A 10,354-nucleotide genomic window follows, 5' to 3' on the forward strand; every position below is an offset into this window, starting at 1 on the left:
GGGGACATAGACAATGTAGTCCAACAACATTCCCCCTAGAGATGAGGACCCTGAGGTAACTTGTCTAAAGCCATGCATCAAATCAGTGTAAGAGGCATAACCCCAACCAAGTTACCCTAAATTTATTAATATCAACAAGCCACGTCACTCCAAATTCCTACACACCGATGAAGTGCTATAAACAGTTCCTGATGAACACCTGCAGGCTCTACCAAGGGAGGTTTTCTGGATTCCCATATCAAGTTGTTCCACTTGTAGCCACCACAGGTCCTGAGGAACCCCAGTTTTCCCCTAAGATTTGTCACTTCACACCCATAATAGAGCATTATAGACTGACATACATGGGGGAGGCAGAAAAACTCAGACAATGAACTTGATGGACTGAATGACATTGGAAGTACTCCTGTGTCAGGGTCTCTAGAACTGCTGCAAAGGGTGGGACCAGGCACAGAATTCCAGCCATTGATGGCCCTCTTTCCCATCTCTCTTCCTCACTTGTTCTTTGAGAAAAGAATACACCACTGAGCAGCTGTTCCCTCTACCACCTAGGTTTGCACATATACCTGCAAACAGGAGCTCACCACACTGCTACATATGATTTACAGTCCGCCAGCCAGATGGACTGGCAGATGTGGAAGGTGGAAGAGAGATGGAAGCCATCATTTTCTTCTGGAAGGATCAGCATGTGATGCTAAGCACAGGAGGGTTTGCAGCGGTCTCCTGACATTTATATGCCTCAGGTCTGTGGAAGGAACTGGTTTCCAAGCTCTGGACAGCTTCCAAAGTTCTATGGCTGTTGGAACCACAGCTTAAAAGCTAGTGACAGTCTTCCTGACTCTTGCCCCATTCGCCTTTCCAATGGTTTTGAAAGTATTTATTGCCCTGTGTTAAATCCCTTTTTGCTTGACAAACATCAAGCGATTTTAATTTCTTGGCTGAACTCTGCCTGGTAAAACGAGCATATCACTCACCAGTGTGTGATGCTGGGCAAGTGACTTCCACATTCTGGGCCTCAGCTTCCAGGCTGTAAAATGACAGGTTTGGAGGGGATGACTTCTCAGTTTCCTTCTGGTTTTAATATCAGTAAAACTCCATGAAACTGTAAGTCCTCTCTCATAGGTTTGTGAGCAAGGAAGGAGGAGAAAAGAAGGGAAGCTTGACTTTTAAGAACCTAGATACATCCTACGGCTCGGGGATGTGGTCCTCTGAGTAGCCACAGAATTTCTCCAGTAGCTGAAAGGCATCCAGGTACTGCTTACATGCATAGGTTTGATAGAGGCTACTTAATTTCTGGTTGACCTCTCTCTTGTAAAGAATACTGGCTGCATTATAACTCTTTTACAAAAATTGAGCTCACCTCACCCAGAATTCCAAGAAAAGCTTGTGCATCTGCCATATCTAAGTGGAGACTCATTTGCCCCCTTCCACTACCAAATCTCAACTCCCTCTCTCATCTTCCAGCCTGAGTAAGAGAAGCATTCATTTGTGTTAAGACATTATCCCATTCAAGCTATTCTTTAGAAAGTTGGGTGCCTCTAGGAGGGTATTTGTGGTGGATGTGATCAGCCATTTCTCCAGAGTTAGGGTGGCCAGTGCGGTCAGTGGCCCACCCACATTCCTTCAGCTTTACCACTTCACTGTGCTCCAGTTACTTCCAACTATAGACATCAGCATTGCTTTGTCTGAGCGCTTTCTCCAAAGCCAAGGAAGGCCAATCTGCTCACGTGCAAGGAAGCCTGGAAGTGCCAGAGAATTAACACCTCTCAGCCAGCAACCAACAAGATGGTGAACAAATACCACACTCTCTTGCTTCCTGGTGGAATAACTTGTAGTAAGGTGACATATTTCCTGTGCCATTTTTCATAGTTTTCACATAAGACTAAAGTCCATTTGTCCATAAAGGTAACTGGCTTAATAATGCACCCTTCATTAGCTGTCTTTTCTTCCAGCCTCTCTTCCCAAATAAACCATATGCACTTGAATCCTTGCCTCAAGCCCTGCTTCTGAGGGAACTCAGCTAAGGCATTTAGTTCATCAATATGCCAGCCAGTTACATCCAGGGGACTGAGACAGTGGACATTTTTATAGGTAGAGAGGGAAAGTATATTCTGGAGTTAGGATTGAAGAACAACCTGTGTCAAGAGTTATGGCAAGCAGCATGGAAGCCCTGAGGGACCAAAGAAAAGCCAGTGAGAGCAGGAAGCAGGTTGAAGAACATGGGATACCTCTTCAGTGTCATCACAAATAAAGCTTGGACATGTAACAAGGGCTCAAAAGTGTTTGTAGTCTTGTTGAGTATCTTCATTTTCTTTGGTACTAGCCCTGGGGATCAAATTATTCATTTGTTCTTTCATTCATTGACTCAGTTACATATTCACTCATTCAACAATCAAAATCATTTCTTAGATACTTATGTTGTGCTAGGGACTGTGCTTGGTGCTGGAATGGAAAAATGAATAGAGCACAGCCCCTGACTTCAAGGTGCTTCTGGTCAAAAGGCTGTAAATGGAAGCCCCTACTAGAACCAAGGATACCTCCCCATTCAGACTTGCTTGGCTGGATCCTTTGTCAAAGGTTTTTGCTTGGCTCTGGAAGATGCGGGCTGCACACTATTTTGCTCATTCAGGGCAAACAAGCAATAATGTAATGGCAGTAAGCCTCATAAAATGGTTATTTCTATTCCCGGACTGCTCCAGAATTCCATCTAATTTATAAACATTGTTTTATGAAAAATTGAGATCATTCTTGGAAGTGACCAGAGAGAGTGACCTTTGCTTGTTTTGGTTCAGTGTTTGTGTGTGAATGTGTACATGGTTGTTGTTGCTAAGGGTGCAATGGCCAGCCTGGGGTAATGGCTGTCTTTCCATTCTGCACATTTCCTTAGTCAGGGAGAGTGTAACTGACATCTCCCCCAGACATCCATTTCTCCCCGGAAAGAAAGAAATGGCAGCAGCAGCCTAACTAAGTGCCTGGGAGAGGCTGACCTCCCTCCCACAGTACCATGAGGACAAATTCCATCAGTGCCTCCAGAAGCTTTCAGACCCAAACATCTTTGGGCACAGCCTGCAGGTGGTTTTTCAGGGGCTCTTTATCTAACCTTTTATGGGAGTCAGGTATTAAGACCAAGCTCTGTCTCTAGGGATTTGCATCAAATTCCAGAACTCAGAGCTGGTAGAAACTTAGGGTGGTGTGCCTTATGTGGGGGGATTCAGGTGAAGTTTAGAGATGACTAATCCCAGGAACAATGAGACATAGGAAGGGACAGCACTGAGGTAGAACCACCTTACAGCTCTGTCACTTACCTTGCTGTGTGGCTCGGGATACATCACTTAACCTCTCTGAACCTCAGGTTTCTCAAATGTTGGTAGAAATACCTGTCTCATACTGTATGAACTAATTCAGCAAATATTTATAATGTGTGTAACATACTCAGCAGCCTCTGCCAGGTATTTTATGTTCTTTCTTTCCTCAGATATCTGCCTCTAGATCATCCCCTGCCTTCATTGAAGTTTCTGCTCAAATGTTGCCTCAGTCAAGAAGTCTTTCCTCCCCACCACCGCCACCTCTCCTTTATTTCCTATCCCCTGCCCTGCTTCCCTTTTCTTCATAGCACTTATCATTACCTGAAATTATGTCATATCAATATATAGCGTTTTCTTAATCAGTTTGGTCTTATTTTCTGTCTCCCTGAACTAGAATGTATGTCCTGTGAAGGCAAAGACTGCTTTGTTCATCGTTGTATCCCCAATGCCCACAATGATACTAAGCACGTAATGGTTGCTCAACATATACTAGTTAAATCAACAGCTATTATGTGTTACTATTACTCCCAGTATATAACCCAGAGTGTGTATTCTGGACTAACTCAGTAATGGGGAAGCCCAGATTAACCCTACATGTTCATAAAAATGCCCCCATCAGAATTTGCCAGACTTGATTAGCCTTGCAATTGGAAGAATGCATATTTTCCCTTAATATCCACAAAGGTCACTGTTTTTTCTGTGGTGGCATCCTACCTCCTTCTTCCCACCAGTCAGCCACCACAGTTTGTTCTAGCCCTGGGGCTGTTTTGGAAGTGAATCTTTGGACTCTGGTGTCATTTTTTTTTCTTTTCATGGACCGGTGGCACAGCAGAGGGGAAGCTTCCTGCTGCTGCTCCTCTGAAAGCCCTTGGAGGAGGTTGCAGTGGGCTGCACAGCTCCCTGGGGGCTTTGCTGGAGCCATCACACCCATGAAGTAATGGATGTGACCCTCGCACATAGCCAGAGCACATACGAATTAATTTAGAGAGAAAATTTCGAGAAAAGGTTGATGTAACTGGCCCCAGGGGTCCCTGGGTGGGGTCGTGTGGAGAAGACAGCCATTTCACTGGTCTGGCATGGTCTAGCTCTGAATTAAACAAAAATTGACTGGTAGGAAGACAGAGACACAAGCAGCAAAGAAATGTCAATGCAGATGGTAGCCCACCACTCTCTAAGGCCGTTGGTGTTTCCTATAGGGACTATGCTGAACTAGAGGTTAAAATAAGAAAATGGAAATCCAGAAAGGTGAAGTAGCCTACCCAAGGTCACACAGCTTATTACTGGCAGAAATGGGATTAAATACTTGGTTACCTTGTTCTGAGCTAGACTGTAAGCAAATTTAAGTCAAGGACTGTGTCTGTCTTGGTCATCATGGATTCCTCAGCACCTAGGACAGTGCCTGGTACTTACACATTTGGAACATTCCATACATTTGTACATTCACTAGTTTGAACTAATGTATTTAGGGAAAAACAGTCAGAAAGGCAGAGACCAAAAGGGTGAGTGGCTTATCCCTGAACCTTCCAGCATTTTCATCTCGGCCCACAATTCCCCTCCATGACAGTTGTCCCCTGGTATTTTTACCAGCAGGTCCAAGGCTCTTCTTCCAAGAGAGCTTTGAAATACTTGGTCCAATGTCACAGTTGAAGAAAGAATCTAAGCATTATTGTTTCTCCATTTTAGGGTCATTTAAAAGAAAAAAAACAACCCCACTTTTAGACTTTTTTGTCCACGTTATAACAGCAAGTCAACTGAATACAATTCATCAACTCACTGAAACAAATTGGCTCAATGAACTGACCAGAGCTGACTAGTTAAATAGCTCTGTCCCTGGAAATGTAAAATGATACATTTTGTGTGGGACAAAATGCAGATTCCTGGGTTTGAACCCTAGAGGCTCTAATTCAGTAGAGCCTATGAATATGCATTTTAACATGTATCCCGATGAATAGGATGTAGATGACACTGGGTGCAAAAGCCCTCATGCAGGACTCAGAGATGAAAGTTCTAGTTGGGGACATGCCTCTGTGTAGCTTTGGGAACTTGTCCAATTCACTTGATCTCCCTAGATATGACATCCTTATCTGGACAACCAGCACATAATTCAGGGCTTGCAAACTAGCAACTTGGTGACTCAAGATGACAAACAGAAAAGTTTGGTATTGCCATTTCTTCTGGAGTTCTAGGTATTCTTACTCTTTTAGGCCTGTCAAATCTATCAAGGCATGTTAAAATCAACCATAATCCATATCCCAAATTAAATATAATTTAAATTAGCTACAAAATAGTTGAATTGCAGTTGATTGGTTGGTATGTTACACTTTGTAAGTTTTGGAGTCAAAACTTTTTTCTTTTTAGGTCTCAAACATGTTTATAGGCTCTAAAAAAATCTTAGGTCCTAGGTACTATGTATGCCTTTAGTAGCACCTACTAGACAAAACACCCCTAATTTTGTTTGGCCAATAGATTTTAACAGGCAACAAATCTAGCCAGGAGCTAGCTTAATAGGAATACAAGCAGTTTAGCCTCAGGGGTCTTACGCACTGTCTGTTTACAAGTGTTCGTATTGTCTACTTAGCCCTGGGATTTTTGCATGTTATCTTTCAGGAGAAAGATTTTAAGATGGCTTTCCAGCCCCAACTCTTATTATGTTATAAATTGTAACTTCCCTGCCTATGAAGCATAGGTCTTGCACATCAAATTGACTAGTATATCTGAGGTAAACAGGTGGCTCTATTCTATCATTTAAGATTATCCATTTGTGATACAGAGTACATGTTTGGCTAGATCCAAGCCTTAACCTCTCTATTAACTTGCCTCAAAATGCCAAGGCAACTGACATATAGAGCAATAAATTCTCTAACCCTGCATGGTGGAGCCATCAAAAGGTTATACAAAAAATACATTCATGATAATTTTAGAAACTCTCTTCACAGAGTATAAAGTCAATATGTATGAATAAATGAAGAAAGAAGGAAGGAAAGAAAGAGGAAGAAAGAAAGAAAGAAAAAAGAAAGAAAGAAAGAAAGAAAGAAAGAAAGAAAGAAAGAAAGAAAGGAAGGAAGGAAGGAAGGAAGAAAAAGAAAGAAAGAAAGAAAGAAAGAAAGAAAGAAAGAAAGAAAGAAAGAAAGAAAGAAAGAAAGAAAGAAAGAAAGAAAGAAAGGAAGAAAGAAAGAAAGGAAGGAAGGGAGGGAGGAAAAAAGAAAAGAAAGAAATGGGGTTCACCAAGTTGAAATTTTCTGGGGTGTATAATTAACCCTTGGAAAGGGATCATCACTTGAAAAGTAGGGAAAAAGATAAAACACATTTTGTAAATAGACTCTCACTTTCTGGTTTAGATTAGTTTCCTCCCACAAGGGTACCAGAGTTAAGCATACATGTCTGAGTTCTGGACACCTTAGTTTCTGAACAATCTGGACAATGCTTTCACAAGGTTGTTTTCTCATTGATGAACCTTAATGATACCACCAAGCCTCATCCAGCTAGAGTCTAAGTTTCATGAAGGCAGGAACCATTTCTATCTTGTTTAGTACTGCATCTCCAGGATCTTGCCAAGAAGAAGCTTGCAATAAATATTTATCAAATGAATGAACTCAAGTTGCTTTTACAATTTTTATAGTACTACCAAGTGGCAATAAAGAAAATAAATAGAATTTATGCCTACTAGAAAATCTGAAAATAACATTACCACAAGAGACAGGTATGTGACTCTGGCTAAATCAAGTTAGCATTGGCTCTATAAATCTGGGGTCTGGACAGAAATAATGAAAAATTTATTGGTTATTCAGGTTAATTTTGGTCATCATGAGCAATGATAGTATATGACTATCACTGCTCATGCCTTGGGCATGGGCTACATCACATTATGCCAATTCCAATTCAGTAGCTACTTGTTACACGTGCAGATGTCAAACTTTTCCCATCATCCTAGAAAGTTCTATTGTACAGTATTGCTATAAGGAAATGTCTCTTTTTTAAAGGCTTTTTTGAATTTGTTACAATATTGCTTCTGTTTTATGCTTTGGTTCTTTGGCTGCAAGGCATGTGGGATCTTAGCTCCATGACCAGGGATCAAAGCCTCACTCCCTGCATTGGAAGGTGAAGTCTTAACCACTGGATCACCAGGGAAGTCCCTGTCTCTTGTTTTTGTCAAATAATCTTCTGGTTCATGTTGTTGGAACAGATTTAATTATCTGTATCTCAATTTCTGTGTCAAATACAGTATGGAAAAATGTTTGGTGCCATGATTAATCTATGGATAGATGAAATGCTGTTTGGTAAAGTGAACTTTGTAGTATATTAATATATATTGTACTTGTTAGAAGCAAAAGATGAGTTTTTTAAAATTCAAAATTGCCATGAAGCTGATATTGAATATTAACACAAAGCTGCACTATAGATATCCCATATAATAAACATTCTTTTGGTTTGACAGTTTATTTCAAGTATATTTGATATTGTCATTGCAGTGATTAGAACTAAGAAAAAGATAATCTGTTTATGAAAGTAGGTAATCTGTTTATTCAGACACAGTATTAAAATACAAGCAAAAGAATAGATAATATATATTTTTTTTTAAGGTGTCACATTTTATTTATTATCTTTGGCTGTGTTGGGTCTTTGTTTCTGTGTGAGGGCTTTCTCTAGTTGTGGCGAGTGGGGTCCACTCTTCATCGCAGTGTGCAGGCCTCTCAGTGTTGTGGCCTCTCCTGTTGCAGAGCACAGGCTCCAGATGCACAGGCTCAGTAGTTGTGGCTCACGGGTCCAGTTGCTCCGTGGCATGTAGGATCCTCCCAGACCAGGGCTCGAACCCGCGTCCCCTGCACTAGCAGGCAGACTCTCAACCACTGTGCCACCAGGGAAGCCCAAGAATAGATAATATTTTTAAAACAACCTTAGAAAGGAATTTAAAATTGTACCTCAAAGTAGATATATATATATATATATATATTTCATCTCTCACCAATAGTCTTATTCTTCAAATATATTTTAACCTTTTAAAACTCAGTCTCAATTCTATCTTTTTCTTTTTTCACAGCAGTGGAAGGATTTTATCCTTTAGAAAAGCATTTCCGGGCTTCTCTGGTGGCGCAGTGGTTGAGAGTCCGCCTGCCAACGCAGGGGACACAGGTTCGTGCCCCGGTCTGGGAAGATCCCACATGCCGCGGAGCACCTAGGCCCGTGAGCCATGGCCGCTGAGCCTGTGAGTCCAGAGCCTGTGCTCCACAATGGGAGAGGCCAGAACAGTGAGAGGCTCGTGTACCGCAAAAAAAAAAAAAAAAAAAAAAAAAAAAAAAAAAAAAAAAGAAAAGCATTTCCAAAATAATGGTACACAGATCACTTTAGATGGAACACAATTATTTCTTCAGTTTTAAATTTACATATTAGAAAAAGATAATTATTCCTTCAAAACTATGAATTCTCAGATAATGAGCTTTTTAAAAAATTAATTTATACAAAAGTATAGGACAATTTATGGAAAATACTGGATAAATAATAGTAGTGATATCCTGATAGGAAAAAAATCATGAAGTTAGTATGTATATAAATGACTAAGGTTTAGGAAATACTGCTTAAAGTAACTACCAGTCTTATCTGGTAGACCATCCCTTAGATGTGTTGACTGAAATAAAAACACACAACGTAAGGGTTGTGGGTTTTGGTTTCATTCAGGAACCTTACTGAGGATGATAGCCTGGGAAACAATCTCTGAGTAGCTCTGAGGAGACTGCCCCAAGAGGTAGGGGGAAGAAACCAGTATATATATGCTTTTTAGCTTGGGAGCATATGCAGGCAAGCAAACATCTGGGTAAAAGATTACTGCTAGTCACAAAGATGTCTTAGTTAATGACTTTAGAGTGTTTGTATGTGTGGGAAGATGCAAGAATCTGAGTTCATTAAAATTCTTCACGAGATATACATCTATCCATCTAAGGGGCCTATTCTTACAAATCACAGAGTGCCTCACCCTGTTTTTTGTCCTGAATTCCTTTCAGGGTGTATTGTCATTCTGGAACTGCGGTGGCTAATGACTTAATCTTTGTAGAACAGGATGATGGGCAACATTCTTTATTTTACAGTCCTCCCTTTTGGTCATAAATTCGACCAAGGTGTGGGAAGCATTTCATGACCAATTTGTCTCACAGTCTCATAGTGCTGTGAAGGCTAATTCCTAAGTCAGGTGAGGGTTTCTTTGATAGGCCACTCAATGTGCTATGACTGGACTGGACCTTGTTAATGGTAGCCATAAGAGTCTCTGGACCACTGGCCTTACCAGTCTGTTATGGTCCAGGAAATGATTCTCCCTTGTTGCTTCTTCCCACATCTAGAGTTACACTATTACAATAATTTTAATCTTATATGGAACTATATATTTGGCCAAACATTTTGAGTCTCTTAGTCATCATTATTTTTGTCAGAGACTCAGTTATGCATTAGGTAATACAAGAAACAACAATCTTATAAAATAGGCAGAATACAGTATATAACATAGCTAGTAGCGTAAATTAGGTCATAAGTAAGAATTGAAGCCAAGAATTTCCATTAGATGCAGCCAAGTATATCCCCGGTTGTCTGATCCAGTCTGTTCCGTACCCATTGCTATTTTTAAGGGTAATGATATACTGGAATTGTTCATAAGGGATCTAGCCCAGTTTCCTAGCGTTATTAGGCTGATTATCCTTAGTATGATCTAATTGCCCTAACATAAGGGGATCTTTAAACTTAAATGACTGTAGCCTGTATGTATCCATCCCATAGTTGAGGGAGAGTCCCTCATAATAAATGGGTAGTTATGATTTTTTTTTTTTTTTTTTTTGCGGTACGTGGGCCTCTCACTGCTGTGGCCTCTCCCGTCGTGGAGCACAGGCTCCGGAAGCGCAGGCTCAGCGGCCATGGCTCACGGGCCCAGCCGCTCCACGGCATGTGGGATCCTCCCGGACTGGGGCACGAACCTGCATCCCCTGCGTCGGCAGGCGGACTCCCAACCACTGCGCCACCAGGGAAGCCCTGGTTATGATTTTTGACTGAAACTTAGCTCATCGCTCTGATTT

Source organism: Mesoplodon mirus (genome assembly GCF_964341445.2).
Source record: "Mesoplodon mirus genome assembly, chromosome: 11".
NCBI classification, from domain to species: Eukaryota; Metazoa; Chordata; class Mammalia; order Artiodactyla; family Ziphiidae; genus Mesoplodon; species Mesoplodon mirus.